We start from the raw sequence: 15,512 nt of genomic DNA on the forward strand, positions 1-15,512 counted from the left end.
TCCCCATCATCAACTCGACACATCACCAGATTAGTCCGTTCATTCTTTAATGGTCTCTCGACCATCAAAAAAGGAAACATTATATATCATGAACGGCGGTTGTTTCATGGACAAGGGCGCCATACTTGAAGCATACACTTTTCTTGAAAAAACAGGCCTCCTCACGGCACCCATCGGGGAAACACCGATTCTTCTAGATCTTCTAAAGACACTCTACCAAAGTTACATCTATGTTTGAGGTCAAACCCGATCCGAATTAAAAACTTTAATCGAGTCCCTAAACAAAAAGGTTGATGCTCTTTTGGTACAAGTAAATGAACAAAACCCAAACAGTCATGGCTGCCAACGCTTCCCCATGCCCTCTTTGTTTAAGTCCCGAAAGCACGCCCGATTCTTATTGTCCTTTTGGTATACGAGTGTCCTCCCCAACCTTCCTCAAGAGGCTTGTGCTTTCAACATCCCTAATGCACCTTTGCGACAACATCCGAATTTAGCTTGGCACCCCCGTCCAACAACAAGCTCCTTCGGTGGCAACAACGTTCTGTCACGACCACCCGAACTACAATTCCTATCGTCAAGGAAATCCTCCACAATTTCAGCAAGGGCAAAGTAATTTTCCCAATAACGCAAATATGGGATACCAAAACAACCGCAACCTTGTTCCCGCTAACTAAGGATATGGCTACCAAAATCAACCCGTGAATAATAACCATGAACTAGTTCCTGCTTTGCTCCTTTGGTATAATCCACGTACCGATAAAACGGGCCGAAACTTTCCTGACATACATGAATCAACAGAATCAAATCCTAGCTTCTATCCAATAGTCTCTTCACCGTTAGCTCGGGATAAAAGTCAAAAGGCGTGTTCCCCGCCAAGCGGTTCCAAACCCTAAGCCTACAAACACCGCCTTTGAACTCAACAATGCACCAGACCTAGTAATCCAAGCCGGGGTGAGGTAAATGCCATTACCACTCTTCGCTCGGTTGAACCATCGACAATAATATCATTATGCGGATGAGGAATCGACGGAAGCCACGACTAACGCCCTTCCAACTCCTACCTCGCGAACCTATAACGGACGAAGTTGTACCATCAAAATCTACACCTACGCCCCTAGGAAAGATACCATTAATCCTTGTGCGCCGATTCCGTCCAAAAGCTCCGTTCCCCCCGCTTGGTAAAGAACAAACATGACGAACATTTTGATGAGATCCGTGAAACCTTCAAAAATTTGACCATAAACTTACCTTTCCTAGATCGCTAAAGCATTTGCCCAAGCATGCCAAGTTTTTGAAGGACATGTGCACCACCAAACGACGCATCTAATGTACCTCAACAAGCGTTCCTCATCGAAAGCGGTTTCCCTCGATTACCACTACCAATGGTGTGGTAAAGTACAAGGACCAATGTCGACCAACCGTACCATGCACGCCATGCACAAGTATACCGCCATCGCGGCTTTTAGACCTAGGTGCCGGTGTTAACCTACTTCCCTACTACTTATTTAAGCGGTTAGGTCTTCATGAATTGAAACCTACCAATATGACTCTGCAACTCGCGGATCGCTCCATTAAGTACCCAAAAGGCATAGTAGAGAACGCTATAGTAAAGGTCCAAGATTTTTACTATCCAGTTGATTTTGTCATTCTAGATAATCGGCGAGTAGCCTCGTGACTCCATCCCTATCATCTTGGGGCGCCCTTTCCTTGCAAACCGGCAACGCCTCATAAATTGTCGGACGGTTCAATGACATTGTCTTTTCGAACCTTTTCGAACTCAACGGTTCAAATTAATGAAACAGCTTTCCGATCCTATAATGGAGGGCTTAGATTAGCTTGGTTGATAGTCTAGAACATGATTATTTCACAAACTCTTTTCCCCGGGCGGGATACACCAATTTCTTTCTTTTGATAATCCGGAGTTTGACGATGACTCATACATAAGGGATGTCCATGCATTATTAGAGTCGGTATCACCACTATTTGACCCTAATGCTTCTTACAAACTAATTCGTAAGAACCGATTCGCTCTTTTCCATTGAAGAGATGATCCTCACGAATCCTTGATCCCCAATCCTCCAACTCCGGATTTAAAACCTCTACCCCTCGATTTGAAGTACGCATCTCGATCCCGATGGTAGTCACCCTATAATAATTTCTGCTCACTTGACTCTGCATCGAAGAGACACGCTTTGATTCATGTCATTCGTGAATACCGCTCATTATCGGATGGTCCTTAGAGGATATCAAAGGAATAGACCCTAGCATATGCACGCGATCGTTATACATCTTTGATGACGCACAAAGACATCACGAGAACCACAACGCCACCTTAATCCCGCTATGAAGAAGTAGTGAGAGAGGAAGTTCTACGCTTACTTGATGCAGGTATCATATACCCTATCTCGGATAGTGACTGGTTAGTCCCGCCCACGTTGTTCCCAAAAAAGTCCGGCATTCAAGTTGTGCAAAATGAAAGTGGTGAGTGCATCTCCACTCGCATTCCTTTGAAATGGAGAATTTGCATTGACTATCGCAAACTTAATGCCGAACCCGTAAAGATCACTTCCTCTCCCATTCATTGACCGGATGCTAGAACGTTTAGCGGTCATGCCTACTACCGTTTTCTTGATGGCTATTCCGATACTTCCAAATTGTCATTGATCCCGTCGATCAAGAAAAGACAACTTTCACGTGTCCCTTTGGAACCTTTGCATACGCATCTAATGCCTTTTGGTCTTTGTAATGCCCCGCACTTTCCAACGCCGCATGCTTCACATTTTTAGTGATATGGTGGAACGCGTTATATGGAAATTTTCATGGACGACTTTTCCATTTACGGAATTCCTTTGACGAATTGTTTATCCAACCTTTCTAAAGTATTAACGCGTTGCGAGAAAAAATCTGGTACTCAATCGGGAGAAGTGTCATTTCATGGTTACCAAAGGACTTGTTCTAGGTCATATTGTTTCAAAAGACGGATAGAGGTTGATAAAGCTAAAATTGTTAAAATTTCTTCGCTACCTTTCCCACGCATAGCCGCGGATATCCGTGCCTTTTTTAGGCCACACTGGTTTTACAGAGATTCATTCAGATTTTTTCTAAAGTTGCTCGACCCTTAACCAATCTCCTCGCTTAGGATGCGATTCGACTTCAATTTCAATTGCAAACAAGCTTTTGATACTCTAAAAACCGCTCTGACTACCGCTCCTATCATTCAACCCCCTCATTGGTCTCAACCATTCGAACTAATGTGTGACGCTAGCGACTTTGCTATTGGTGCCGTGCTAGGCCAACGACGTGACGACAAACCCATTGTCATTTACTACGCTAGTAAAACTTTTAACGACGCTCAACGTAATTATACCACAACTGAGAAAGAGTTCCTAGCTGTTGTCAATGCTTTGGATAAGTTTCACCCCTACCTAGTTGGAACATCGACCATAGTATATACTGACCATGCCCGCAATTCGGTACTTACAGCGAAAAAAGGACGAAAACAACGATTGTTCCACCGATCCTTCTCTTACAAGAATTCACCCGGAAATCAAAGACAAGAAAGGAACCGAAAATGTCGTGAGTCGACCATTTATCAAGGCTGGTTGGTGACATCGATAGTGATTCGAAGCTATCGGTGATTCCTTCCTGCATCTAATACTTGTACTTCTATTTTCATCTCCATGGTACGCGGATATCGTTAACTACCTAGTTACCGAGGAAGTCCCCTCCTTTTGGTCACGCCCCGATCATAAAAAGTTCTTATCCACTGTAAAATATTATTTCTGGGATGAACCCTACCTCTTTAAGTATTGTTCCGACCAACTCATTCATCGCTGCATTCCCGATTGGGAACACACCGACGTATTATCCTTTTGCCATGAACAATCTTGTGGAGGTCATTTCAGTGGAAAGAAAACTGTGGCCAAGGTGTTACAATGTGGTTTTTACTGGCCTACCCTTTTTCGCGATGCACATGAACATTGCGTAGCTTGCATTCGTTGTCAACACCTAGGTCGAATTACCAAACGAAATATGATGCCCCTAAATCCTATCTTGATTGTGGAAATTTTTGATGTTTGGGGCATTGATTTTATGGGACCCTTCCCTATTTCTCAAGGTTTTCTATACATTTTAGTCATTTAGACTATGTGTCCAAATGGATTGAGGCACTCGCGATGTCGCTCAAATGACCATAAGACCGTCGTGAGATTTGTAAAAGAAAACATTTTCTCGTTTTGGTGTTCCCAAAGCTATCATCGATGATGGGGGTACACATTTTTTGTAAGAAAATTTTTGGGTTTTTAATGAAGAAATATGGAGTTACTCACAAGGTTGCTACTCCATACCACCCACAAACAAGTGGCCAAGTGGAAGTCTCCAACGAGAGAGATAAAGTCTATTCTCGAGAAAACCGTTAACCCATCAAGAAAGGATCGGTCTCTCGGCTTATCGGATGCCTTGTGGGCATACCGAACGAAGATTTAAGACACCTATAGGGGATGTCTCCTTACCACATTGTTTTGGAAAACCTTGTCATCCGCCAAATGAACTTGAGCACCGTGCCTTTTGGGCCATCAAAAGCCCCAATTACAATATCATCGGTGAGGCAGTGAGAAGCGAAAACTACAATTAAATGAAATGGAGGAGATTCGAGTGATGCTTATGATCTCTCGAAATCTACAAAGCTAATATGAAAAGAGTGCACGACAAGCACATTTTGGCGTAAGGATTTCAAAATTGGCCAAAAAGTTTTATCAGACAACTCCAGATTACACATCTTTCCCCGGTAAATTGAAAACACGATGGTCCGGTCCTTTCATTGTGTCACCGTGAAAACATTATGGGCAATCTCTTTGCTTAATCCAAAATATAACAAATAATTTCAAGTCAATGGACAACGCCTAAAAACATTACCACGAATTACGCCACCGGATGTTGAACGGACTCTTCTTCGTAATCCGGTTTAATCGACTAGATGTTTCATTTGGCGTGCACTCAATCTTGTTTCTATAGAGGTACGCCATTTTTGGTAAAGGGCCATCTTCTATCTTATGATCTCCAAAGTTCTTTGAAGTGTGTGGTTGCAAGCGCGGAACCTTAGTCCACGAAAACTCTTTTCGTAACCGAGTATAAATATCTTCCGTAACACGAAAGCAAACGTGCTTTTCGGGTAAACGATAGGTACCTAAAATTTCACCTCCTTCCTTCTCTTCCCTTTTCTACTCTCTACCTCGCGAACTTCAAATAATCATTTGGTGTAAGTCTCACTCATCACGCGAATAGGAAATGGTCGAGTTCTTTTGCTCGTAAACAACGCGGCACGGCGGATTTGGCCGGTGTATGCATTGCCAAACACCCTTCCGCCTAAGCCCGACTTCCTATCCGATACTAGCCCGCTTTAAGGTATACTTTTGTCTAACACCACCGCAGAGATAATCTTCGCCGCCACTTGCGCCGTTTCTCCCATTGATGGGATTCGCCTTGAGAATCGACGTTAAAAGACTTCGATTCGCCTCTTGAGGATCCGGCGTTAAAAGACTCACCTTGTAAATATGTTTATTTTGTTACCTTTTCCTTTTGCATTAAGTTTTGCACAAGGGATTCGTGTTAAAACCTCGATGTTGCATACTTGGAACACAAACGGGCAATGGATTCCACCGCACCAACCCTAGAATTGGTTACTTTGAGTCCCTTGGGGCGGTTTGAGGATAGCCGTATGTAAAAGGGGCAATTGTATTAGATCAGTAAGCGTGCGGGTCCAGATGGTACCGCCCCGCCCCTAACCCCATAATACATAGAGGTGAAGCCACGATCATTTGGATTGGGTTCGCTCCGAGCCCGACATGACAGTTGTCTATGATTTAAGATGGTGGATCGCCACACCTCAATTCGGCGCATTGAAAACATTATTTGTCCCCTCGACTCTTCGATCTCCGAGGTGTGACGACTTCCACTTCCCAAAACCCATAAACAGTTTTAAAATATGCGGATAATTAAAACCAATAAAATTTTTAACTTAAACAACAGTCATCTTCATTACCAAAAACAATTTACAAATGAAAATGCAAATGCAAATAATCTTATCTCAACTGAAAATCTTTATCACCTCAAGGGAAAACAAAACGTATCCGGAGATGTAACGCTAATGCAAACCACAAGCAGCAGCCAACCTTCTTCAACACTAAACCTGTCAAAACTTATCAACTATGTTCATTGAATGAACACACCCGATAAACAAACATGCAAATCGGGTTGAAGATTATAAAAATGTTTGGTGTGAGTAGCCCTAAAATACAAATATACTTATACATATATATACACAATCCACAAAGCGGTTAGTTCCTCCACCGAGTACCTTTAACTTTCAACGACTAATATAACATACTCAAGTACAATAATTAAGGCGGTAGTTCCTCCACCGAGGCCTTTAACTTCTCACTAACCACACAACAAACTATACACATCATAAATAAGGCATGTAGTTCCTCCATCGAAATTTTTAGGTTCTAACTAAACAAATAACCAACCAAACATATTACCATAATTAGATTATTTCGGGCTTTCTTTGTGTGTCCCTAAAATCACGCGTCAGATCTATGTCTTACCTAGTTTCCCTGCTACCACAATCGCAACCCAACGCCGAACATGTACATCCACATGCCTCCCTTTACATAATGAGCCACTCCGTGCGTAACCACCTCGAAATGGATGCCGCACACCGTAAATCCTCACACGGAAGCCAAATCTATGTAAGCACCGCCACTATTTCGGCATAAAATATTGCGCATCATCGTTCTATTTTGCGAACGGAATAATCAAGCCACTATTCGGCTATTTCGCCCGGGGAGGTCAGCCGAAGGCCATTCAAATTTTAACGAAACGCCCGTATGGGTCAGCCGAAACCGCCCATTCAAATTTTAATCGCCCGGAAGGGCCAATCATCATGAGTTGTGGTAGTCGTCGGTTCTAGGATTTTCGTTATGTAATTTATTCAGGTGTCATACATTAATGACTCATAAACATTTCTACTATATCACGCGGGTCAATTACCTTATTGCACTAAGCCATAATATCTAGAAATATCTCAATTATATCTCATAGTCACTTTCATTCTTTCACGTGCCAATATATTATTGCACAACGCCACACTCCCGTGGGCAAATATTCACCAGTGCTATACTAGCATCTCACATATAAAATAATGGAGTGTATATACATTTCTCCAAGATATTGCATCAATATATTATAACGTATTATATCATGTCATGTCACAATGCTTCCACGTATCGCATACATTATTTATTATAACGTATTAGGAATATAATGTCTCCTAACATCTCAATATCGTCACGTGTCAAAAATACACAACATCACTGTCAAATCTTTCTTAGACAGTGACTAACCAATTATGCAGGTTTCCGTACCATTTTATTTTATGGCTTGTCCATACAATATACAACATAAAACGTAGCACAAATAAACAGTCCACAGTCCACAATCAAAGCCCAATATATATATGCTTTACACACTACTCACGTCAAATCTAAATTAGATAATGACCAACCAAGTTATACAATCTTTGACAATATTTTATTACTATATTAGTCCATATAAACAAAAGTGTGAAAAACTGGAAAAGTCAACGGTCAACGGTCAAAGTCAACGGTCAACGGTCAAAGGTCAAGGTCAAACTCAACATGTCATGGTCAAAGTCAAACTGTCATCGTCAAAGTCAAAGGTGAAAGTCAACCGTCCATGGTCAAAGGTCAAAGTCAACCGTCAAAGTCAACGGTCGATGGTCAAAGTCAAACTGTCCTAGTCAAAGTCAAACTGTCCAAGTCAAAGTCAAACTGTCGTTTTCGTGTTCGACAGGTTCATGGTCATAGCCACGGTTCATGGCTAAGGACAAAGGTGCATGGTTCACGGGCTCGTGACCAAGGTAATGGTTCGAACCCAACTGGCCAAGCCCAAACCTTAGAACTCGAAAGTCTAAACAGTGAAAGACCCAATTAGATCTATTTTAAGTCCAATGGACTGGTCCATGCAATATTAGAAACGGGCCCAAAAGCGGTTAAGTGGTTCGGTCCAAAAATTGAACTGAAACCGGTCCAAAAACTTAAAGAAATCGGGCCAAACAAAACAAATAAGTGGTTGGCCCAAACAACTAAAACAAGCCGGCCCAAAACAAAACTTAAGGTTTCGGCCCAAGGCCCAAAACCGAAATTGAAATCACTGTTCATCATCTTCACCCATCAGCCACCACCAAAACCGACCACCACCAGATTCCAATCGGCCACCCAATCCAACCTAGCGGTTTGACTCCTCATAGAAACCCACACCACTTTAACAAAGGCAAAAACTCCAATTCTTAACTTCCACATATCGACCAAACCTAGATCTGAGACCGTCCGCCATTAACAGAGCTTCCACCAAGCTCTAATCGACAGCCCCACACACCCTACACTACTCCACTTCACCCAAACATCAACCCATCATCACTCAACCAAAAGAAACCAACCTAAAATCAGCCCAACCGCCGGCGCCATTAACGCCTCCAAGCTTCACTGCCCCCACACCACTCAACCAACAACCAACTTCAAACTTTCCCCCTACCACCATTCATTCAACCAACAACCCTCAATACACAACAAAACAGTTCAAACACAAGAAAAATACAAAAAAAACACATCCCACAGTATCACAGTAACGGCAGAAATGGCGTTTTTAGCAGAGGAGGAGGTTAGGGGCTCGCGCCTCCCTTCACCACCACCGAATGGTGTTCCCAGTCCTACCAAATCTACAGAGTATAAAACAGGTACAGGAAGAACCATGGTTGAACAGAACCAAAAAAAAAACGACAAGAAAAGAAAATGAAAGGTGGTTCTTCAGTACATGAAACGTGGGCTGTGTCTGTGTCTAGATGCGAGAAAAACCAATAAAGAAAAACCACTCACGCACAACAGTTAACATAAACGGTATTGGCCGCCATTTACACGTTGTTCAAAGCTTCCAACAGTTCGAATATCGATTTCCCAGTCCCGACAGAATAATTTCGAAAGACAGTTAAACCAATTTTACCAACTACAGGACGAACAACAATAACTGAATCACGAACCAAAACTTTGAACAGTACAATCATACGTGAAATAGAAAAACTAATCTACTCACCTGAATTAAAACCCAACGAATCCTCCGTAGTCCGAACCGTCGTGCTCCACCTCTCCAGCAAACCAGCTTCTCTCTCTGCCCCCATTTTTAATATTTTATTATTTTATGAACCCTATTTTCTAGAAAAAAGTGTTTATATACTTGGGTCCGAAACCCAAGCCCAACACAGACTCGGGCCCAAAACCAGGCCCACGTATCCCGAGTCCAATTCGATGAATTTTGAAAATAAATAATTAATTAAATTTATTAATTAAATAGAAAAATAAGTATTAAAAAATACGGGCGTTACAGTGACTCCCCTGGACATCCAGTGTTTTTCACGTATATCTCCCTTGTATGTAAATAAAACCCTTACACTTTCCTTCTCTTAAAAAAAAAATGTGACTTTCAAGAATGACTCATACAATTGGATAGAATTTTTCGTGCCGATCGTTTCGATATCTCATTCGTCCAATTCGAGTCCAAACGAAGTCGATGGCATTTTAGATTTTTAGGTTTAAATCGGGCTTTTAGGCTTGATTTGGGCTTCGAAAAATTTTGGCCCAACCCAAATATCGATTTCTCGGTCCATTTAAACCCAAAATACCCGATCACACGCATCATAAATCCACGATTCGTCTTCCTAAAAACCGGATCTTGCCCCTCTCGAATCGCCTCGCGACGAGACAGCCCACACTAAAACCGTGTCTCACGAGACCCGCGACAGCCTTCGATCAAGATTTCCTTCCGCCGGATCATCCCAATTCTCCCCTCATCAATAATCAATAGCCATCCTCCTTCTTAGATCGGCAGAATGGCTGGAAACAGACGGATTTGTGTGGAAATTTTTTGGAAATTTGTTTGAAAACGGGATGTTTGCTCCATTCTTTGATCACGAAATTCACTCTGAGGGATGGGAGAGTTTGTTATATGCCAATGGAGGGCTTTATTCTAAGGATTTGGTGATGAAATTCTACGACAATGGAAGCTTTAATGGCGACCATTTTGGGTCACCGTCGAGGGTGTCGCGCCACAAGTCACACCGGTGTTGCTCTCCCCCGATCACGGGCATTCCATCGGGTCGACCACGCATCGACTCGGCCAGTCCGGGTACCCACATACCCATACCGACGACCTAATGCTCGACACGCTTTATCGAGGGAGAGTACAACATCGACGGAAATGCGCCGTGATCGGTTCGGTCGACGGAACCGTTAGCGATGACTCAATGGTCGGACCAACGTCATTGGCACCTCGAAGCCTTCCGACATCAACAAGACCTTCCTCCACCTTCTGGATCCTCCAGAGCGAAAAGGGTAACTTCTCGTATCGTTACCTTTCTTTTTGATATTATCACACATGCCACTCTTAGGTCAGCCCCTTGCCGTTCTAGTAACGCAAGTCATGATTAATCTGGGGATTTACGTCACCACCCCTTTACTCCCTATACCACAATATGAGAATATGTTGGTCTTTAAGAAATGCATACAAGACCCTTGGGAACCCACAGCACCTAGGGCTGCCGAGCATGCTAGCGTAGGATCCTCTCACCCACCATACTCTAATGGTCTGTCTCTTCATAAGCTAGTAACCAAAACATAATTGAAAAAGTAAACTGAGCTCCTCAAGCACAAAGTTTAAATGTGTTATCTTCTTTAGTACCACATAAACTACAGATCAACAAAACAATACCGGCAATTTACTGAATAGTTAATGTAAACTTGCAGGGGATTCAGTATCCTAGTCGGTAAGGCAAATAGACCAACCCTAGCCAATGAAAATAAAGCCTAGTTCCAATAGGGCAGCAACAGCAAGAGAAGAAATAAGACAACTGCGTATTATTTAAACTACAAATTAGAAAATCCAAAGTTTCAATGAAAAACTAAATTCCAGAATCTAGACAACAAGATGGTTTTGCTTCGACAATCGAGTTAATCGAAGAAACATATACATTCTATTGCAAAATAAGTGTATACATTACACTTACATAAATATCTAAAAGAAAGCCACACTTAAACGCTAAATTAAAGCTTATTTTCAATAAACAAATCCAATCACCACTCCACTAACAACAACAAAGAAAAATCAAAGATTGCTTACACTATTATCAACACGCTTGAAAAGAAACAAGAAAGTAAGTCCAACCCCAAGCTATTCAGCTCTTCACGCAGTTCCACCACGCATTTCCCAACCAAAGGTAAATTCATTATAATTTACGGTTTTCACAATACTAAAATTGCACAAAACTGAAAAGAACTCAAAATGCACCTTCATTTGAAGATTCCGATATAGCTGGGAGAGAAACAAAGGGCATAGACTCAATACCACAAACTACTAGGAAGAGAGTAATAAAAACAAGGAAAATATGAAATAACAATAAACACAAAATTATAAAATCGCACCTTTAGTTATAACTGCAGTAACTAACACCCAAGTTAATTTCAAAATAAACATCTAGTAGTAGTGAGAAAACGCGGAAAAGAGATATTAGATGTAAAGTTGAAATCCATAGAAGAAGAAGACGAAGGAAGGAAATTACCAAATAGCGTTAGCAGCGGCGACCGGTGCTGACCCCCAAGAGTTGTTGTTGAGAGAGGCGATGAAAATTATAGGAGAGAAGGAGATGAGAAAGAGAGAAGAGCGTAATTATTTTAGTCTTTCCCTCTCACCGAAAATTCTAATTTTGCGTCTTATTTTCAATTTTTCATAACCTTTACGATTTGTTTACGATTAATGGGCCGAAGCAAAAGTTTTAAAAATGTAACAAATTAATTCTCAAATGCAGTAAAATTAACGTAACACTTTATAAATGAATTTAACGCCCATAAAACGTTAGGAACCTAGTTACACTTAAAAACCGTTAGTTACTGAAAAACTTATGCGTTACTAATATCCTGTTTTGGTGTAGTGATGAGTAAGATCACCCAACCCATAGAGGCCCTATGTGCAGTGAACAGTGGTCTGAGAGACATGTACACTCGCCATGTATCGATGAGACGTACCTTGGGCGAGTTAAGGACAGATATGACCACTCGCCACGAGTCGATGATAGACAGCATGGGTGAATTCCAGCTGGAAATGAGAGCCTCCATGACTGCATTTCAGACAAGATGCTTACTTTCGCCGTAACCGGTTTATTGAATGTTCATGGCGAGCGAGCGCATCGATTCAGCTCGTGATGGATACTCTTGGTGATATCCGGGAGCGCTTAGCCTCCACGGAGCTCGTCTTTGCCGCGACGTCGCAGGGACTCCCCGTTCTTCTTCTGCGGACTTGAGGATTCTCGCTGACACCGAGGAGGGATCATCAGTAGCTAGATTTTTTTTTTTTTTTTTTCTGGTCTTGTATAATATTTATATCAGATATTTTATTTACGTGTTTGCATTTTCTAGCTTAATAGTAGATGGTTCCTAAATATTTTTATCTTGATATATTAGCTATATCTAATAGTATATAGGTAGGAACATATATTGGTAATAATAAATTATATACATATATATATATATAAATATATTTTACATGTCATACTTAAACAACAAATTTTAACGTAACTAACACGTTCAGAAACCGATAATGAAAACGCATAAAAAAACGGTCAGAAAACGGTCATGAACCACATCTAAAAAACGGTCAGAAAACGGCAATTTTCTATCTATAAATAAGTTCAACTCTTCCTCCATATTCACTCATTTCATATTCTTCCCTTTACACTTCTTATTCTAAAAACCGTTTTTAGATCACTCCAAGCTCAAGATTCATGGATGCACTAGAAAAGTTTGAGCAACAGCAGCTTGAATATGCTACTCAAGTTTTCATGCTCGGTTGTTTTATTATAGTCATGTTGTTAATGTGGCATATAGTTCTATCTAATATTTAGGTTTGTAGTTAAGTCATCTTATCATTATGTTGTGTTTCCATACCATTGTACGTTCTTACATCCTATTGTGATAGTATATCTACATTTTCCTTGTCCTTCTACTTACGTTTAAAAAAAAAAAAAAAAAAAAAAAAAAACAAAGGGGGCACTACTTGTCACATGCCCCATTCTTCTCATCCACACTTCATCCACTTTTAAGATATCTTAGAAGATACACGTGGTCTAACTACCCTGTGACACCTCGAAACGTATCTTTTACATTTTCGGATGGGTGCCTATTTATACCAAGGATAGACACCTCAAAAAATTTAACTTCCCTTTTTCCAAAATAATTTTTCACCACTCCATCTCTAATGGCCCTCACTTTCGAGTTTCAGGTGCACGAGCAAAATTTTATGGAAAATTTTCAAAATGGCCTTTTTCATCCCTTTTTGACACTGAAATATTACGTCGAGGATGGTACCCTCTTTTACACCATAAGCAAAACATTTTATTCCGAGAATTAGTCTTGTTATTTTATAAAAGCGGTTATTTCCAAAACGGACAATTCTTTGTCCGTGCTAACGGATCTTGAGCATGAATTGACTATGGAAATCATCTCGAGGTACTTCAAAATTCCTATTACAAACCAAGGAGTACACCTTCGGGATTCACCTTCGATAATATCGGCATCCGATGTTTGCAACTATCCTTCACGGCTAATACAACCCGAAAAAACCGTATTGTTTATCAATGATCTTTACAAAAGAACCAATTATCTGTGATCCAATGGGTAGCTCATAATGTCCTAGGCACATCTAAGACTTCTGAAATAACCAAACCACTCCTCCATTTACTCTGGGTGTTGCAGACTAACTGCAATGATTTTTGCATTATTAAATTTCTCTGGAATGCGATCGCACGTGCCAGGAAAAAGGCAGCCCCTTTACCAACCATTGTGACACTTATCATGATACATTGGGGTTTTTCGAGTACTTCTCCTCACACACCTCTTCGAACAGCTAACATTCTTACCATTCACTCAGTATGTAGGAACGGATTCTGGAACCCCGACGTTGCAAAGAACCATGTCGGTGCAGGTACCAACGAAGATTGTTCCACCGACAACATCTTTCATGAAAATGCATTATGCAACGTATTTAATCCCATGGAAGGGCTTCGCTTAATTCAACAAGGACTGATGACATTATTCAAACGTCAGAACATTATTATCACCAGCCTTCTTGAATTTCAGGATCTGCGGACAATAAACGAAGAGGAACAAGCACAATTCTTGCACAGCCACAACCAATTCTTGGCAAATCACACTCTCATAATGGAGAACCCACGAGATTTACCGCATAAAGCAAAATGTTGCAACAGGCATTGCGGAATGACGGCATAGAAAATCTTATAAAACGATCCCTCCCACAAAAGGATCCTCGCCGTTACTTGGGCCAATAAAACCATTTAAATTTTGCAATTTTATATTATTTATCATCTTCTTTCTAGTTTTTAATTTTCGTGATGGTAATTTGTTTTACTTAATTATTCTCATCATGCTCTAATATTTGTTTATCCTTATCTAAACAGTCACATTTTTTTTTTTTCACACAATGGAAGCTCTAAAGATGATTCCGGAACAATCTTTCCATTCTTTGTCAATTCTCCCAAGATATGGACATCTTTTCGAGACTACATCACTCAAGTTGGATGGAACTCTCTCATTCTACACCGAGCGACATATACTCCCCGTGTTTGGCAACTTATTTTTATGATAACATGGAAGATCTACCACCGTCCGTGGTTTCCCTTTGAATGGGTTTACACTACGTATTGGTAACACCCGACACGCTTTTTACGAGCCAACAGTGGCTATGGCTCTAGACCTTCCTCCTCTTCAGCCAGATCTCCCCATCCAATACATGATAGAGAATGACCTTAATGACTACTCTAGGGAAGATTTTGCTGCCCGCTATGGCGATGGCCTTGCCCACGTCAAAGAACGTGCCAAAGCTGGCCGATGGCCAGAATTCACTATTCCACTAACCAGTATGACCATGAATGTTGGAACTGCCATGTTATTTATTCTTCTAAACATCATGGGAGATTGGCATTTTTCCACGGCATCAAAGGCAACGTGTAAGACATTCCATGCATTGGCCCAAAGAACGCACCACCACCTTCGACATTCTGAACTAGTAATTGAGAATCTTAAGAAGGCTCGGTCTTTTTCGGCAACACTATATCACCCCCCGCCACACAAAGATGCGGGATAGTGAGGACATACTTCCTCGAAGTTTGCAGCCACCTTCGGAATTTGGGTAAAAGTCGACTCTATGTGTCCAACAAACAAAATAATTCGTTCTTTGCGATTTCGGACATGGACACGCCCTGCAAGGTATCTTAAGAAAGTTCGTTCTTTCCTTAACGATGATAAAATGATAGCTCATCTAGACAATGCAAAGAAGAGGAAGTGGAGTGAAGTCCGGAAAGCTATGATAGATTG

At 41.2% G+C, this 15,512-nt stretch overlaps 1 long non-coding RNA gene across 1 annotated transcript; it reads right to left on the reverse strand.

The window, feature by feature from the left end:
• Positions 1-7,936: 7,936 nt before the first annotated feature.
• LOC147489602 (uncharacterized) lies at positions 7,937-9,259 on the reverse strand. The gene is made up of 2 exons (XR_015201626.1): positions 9,169-9,259; positions 7,937-9,081 (listed from the first exon to the last, which is right to left on the reverse strand). It is a non-coding gene; the product is annotated as an uncharacterized LOC147489602 (long non-coding RNA).
• Positions 9,260-15,512: the final 6,253 nt, after the last annotated feature.

This window comes from Coptis chinensis, chromosome 7, assembly GCF_015680905.1.
Source record: "Coptis chinensis isolate HL-2020 chromosome 7, ASM1568090v1, whole genome shotgun sequence".
NCBI lineage: Eukaryota > Viridiplantae > Streptophyta > Magnoliopsida > Ranunculales > Ranunculaceae > Coptis > Coptis chinensis.